Genomic DNA, 3,928 nt, shown 5'->3' on the forward strand with positions numbered 1-3,928 from the left:
AAAAAAAAAAAAAAAAAAAAAAAAAAAAAAAAAAAAAAAATCCTACCTTTCATCCTTGACTCGATCTTCTTCATTTGTGCTTGTGTATATTCTCAAAGCCTTCTACAAGGTTATTGTACTCCTCAACACAAATCAATAGGGATAAAAAAAAATCACAAAAATCCATTGAGGTTCATCGGATTTGGGTCGCGAGTATCCGGTTCGGGTCCGACTGAAATTCGATGGACCTCTTCTTCCTTATCCGACTCCATCACGTTTTCTGGCGCATTCTCTCTCTCTTTCCCATGACGTTTTCTGGTGTCCTCTTTCGCCGTTCTCCTCAATCTCTCTTTTAGGCCTTCTACTATTCCTCCGCGAAACTTTGGCGGATGGATATCGGGAAAGGCCGATCTCGTATCTTTAAAATTGATTTTTGGGTTCTTTCTTCGACCACAATGACGACAACACGGCATATATTTGCTCTGGATGGATGTATATTAGGTCGGAGAGGTCTTACCAGTTTTGTTTGCTCGGTATAGAGGTTGGGGGAGGCGTTTTTGGGTTTATGGTTTTGCTCGCCATAAAAGCTTTGGGTTTCTTCCTCTCTCTCGATTTTCTTTCTTTTCTTTGCTCTCTATTGCAGGTTTTGGCACGCTAAAGGAGGAGGGAGGTTGGTTGACGTTCTGGGCACGTTGTGTGGGTCGTGGTGTGCATCGCCAAAAAACCCGCGAGTTTTACGGCGACTGATTTTTTTTTTTTTTTTTTTAATTCGTGATTGTTACACTAAACATCCATCCAGTTGAGTTTTATCGAGGCATTTGACAAACCCACTTAAATGGGGGAGAAAGTCACAACCATACTATGAAGAGAGTAGGTTGTGACCCACACGTTGCAACAAGCAAAGCACGCGAGCCTCGAGTAACACACATCTGACCATACTAGGGCCTAGAAGAGTGTCATTATGCGACTAAGAAGAAGATGCATCATCCAACACACTACACATAGTGGGCATTGAAGCTAGAATGAGGCAAGCAAGAAAAAAGCAACGAGTAGAAAAAAGGGTCAAAGATATTTTTGTTGAAGGGTCGAGTAAGGCCTATCAAGGCCACACAATCCATCCAAGTTCTATCGAGGCCACGTAACATCCAAATATCCTGAACATCCATCCGCACAATAATGCATGAGGTCCCAACATTTTTCAATTTTCATTATCATTCAATACAACCCTGCTAGCATCTTCCTTCATGTCATATCATGTCATTTCTCATATCATGTATCATATAATTTATCGTATTTTGTATGCTATGTCAGGGTTGTATTTCATGTTAGTTCGTAGTTTTGCATGTCAATCATATCATTCATGTCAACATATATCATATAATAAAATTTACATGTTTTCAGACATACAATCCAATCCATATCATGCACATATTATATCCTAGATAGTAAATTATAACAATCACATAGCATATCACCGGCGTGCCTTCAACATATCTTATCATAGTTATATCAATTAATCAAACCTATCATACCATAACATATATCATACCATTCTCATATTATATTACGATATATATAAATACATACATTGTTCCCATATCTTGACCATTTCGTAAACATTTCGTAGTTATATCATTCCATATACATATCCTGGTCATATTGTTTCCTAAACTTATTCTAACCATATCGTCTCACCAGTCTACCATAATCATATTGTTTTCTATACATAACTTTATCGTATCGTATCATCAATCTATCATAACCATAACATTTTCTATACATAACCTTATCATATCGTTTTATAAATCTATCATAACCTTAGTGTTTTCTATATCAATCTATCATAACCATTTTTTTTTCTATACATAACCTTATCGTATCATTTTATCACTCTATCATAACCACAACGTTTTTTTGTATATAACCTTATTGTATCGTTTTATCAATCTATCATAACCATAGCGTTTTTTATACATAAAATTATTGTATCGTTTTATCAATCTTTCATAATCATAACGTTTCATGAACAGATCTTAGTCTTATCGTTACATTACATTTATTGCATCATTCTCGTATCCTATCTCAAACATATCATTAAACACATCATACCATAAGTGTTATCATACAATTCACATATCATAACATATACATGTCATTTCATAGTCATATCGATTCACAAATAATTCACACATATCAATATATACGACACATGCAGAACCACGGGGCACGTGTAAATATCAAATATAACTATACCAATAGTAAGACCACTTATTTGGTTAGCCTTAGCCAGTGTTCTCCTTAATCTCGAGTACGTTTGAATTTCGTCCCTTGAAGTTGCTCCAAGGATCATCAGGGAGTTATTTCCTATTCGAACATTCATCTTATTTACGTAAATAACTCACATTTCTAAACCACCTTAAACTTGGAAGTAGGATGCTATATTGACCTCAATTGCCTTAATAAAAAATGTAGGAATCGATGCAACCCAAGCCAAATAACCCATTTCTGAGCCTTTAGAGCCAAGTCGAGCCGTTAGTGCTAAGTGCGCGAGTCACTCTTAGGAGGTGACACGTCAAGGGTGGTGTTTTCCTCACGCGAGGGTTGGGTTGGGTTGTATTGGTAGCTTGGGCTTCGGGCTAGGTTTGCAGCTACTGGGTCTCTTGTGTAAATCTCTTGTGTGTTTTGTTCGTCGTTCGTGTGTTAAATCGAAAATCTCTGTTTCACAAGTGTTTATGTCCGATGAGACAAAACCGTTTGTCTTCCATCCTTTTCTCTCAGCCTTTCGTGTTTCCCTTTCTTAAAAGTGAGGTATGAGGGTTTGCTGATGTGTAGGACTTCAGGTATGGTCGTGGATTTATTGGAGGCGAGGGTTCTCCGGTCGATGAGGGACCCCACCAAATCCACCCCATTTGGGGCTAGTGTCCTTGCTAGCACATTGCCTCATATCTATCCCATTTTGAGGCTTAGCCTGCTCACTAGCACATCACCCAGTGTCTGGCTTTGATACCGTTTGTAACTGCCCAAGTCCACGGGTAGCAGATATTGTTATTTTTGAGCTTAGCCTGCTCACTAGCACATCACCCAGTGTCTGGCTCTGATACCGTTTGTAACTGCCCAAATCCACCGGTAGCAGATATTGTTCTTTTTGGGCTTTCCCTCAAGGATTTTAAAACACGTTTGCTAGAAAGAGAGGGTTCCACACCCTTATAGAGGGTGTTTCGTTCTCCTCTCCAACCGACGTGGGATCTCACACACACATATATAATTTTTTTATTTTTTAAATTTGATTAATAATTAAATGTTTAATAAAAATGTAAATTAACTAATTAGGATTAAGAAATTGACAATTGAAAGAAAAAAAACAAAATGTCAATGATCACAACTATAACCATTATATTTTAAAAAATTATAAAATTTAAATCAATACAAATAAAAAGGAAAAACATTATAAGAGCTATTAAATTCCTTTTTTGCATGTCAATATTTCAATGGCCTTTTAATAAATTCTTGAGATATTTCCCAAGTAAAGTAACAACAAAATATAACGTGAAACTATTACTAAATCAAAAACAATTATCAAAAAAATAAAATATTTATTCGTTAATTTAAATATTTTTTATTATACTTTTCAAAAATATTTTCCCCCATATCTTTGTAGAAAGTTATAAAATTAATACAAATATCTTCGTTTATGGTTATATCCATATGTATCAACATTTAGTCTCTAAACTTTAAAAATTGTTTAATATTTTTTTAATGAAATTCTTAATTTTTTTATTATCATATCCTTAAATTTTAATAAGTTTGAATATACAATTAACTCGGACATAATTCAACAAAGGTTCGATTAAACTGATAATTTTACTTATATTTTTATTTTTATTTTTTTATAATTTTTTAATAGAAAGATATAAATAAATCAAAACCATGGGAAGAGAGAAGAGACCCA

Source organism: Cucurbita moschata, unplaced genomic scaffold (genome assembly GCF_002738365.1).
Source record: "Cucurbita moschata cultivar Rifu unplaced genomic scaffold, Cmos_1.0 Cmo_Scf00018, whole genome shotgun sequence".
In the NCBI taxonomy this organism is placed as follows: domain Eukaryota; kingdom Viridiplantae; phylum Streptophyta; class Magnoliopsida; order Cucurbitales; family Cucurbitaceae; genus Cucurbita; species Cucurbita moschata.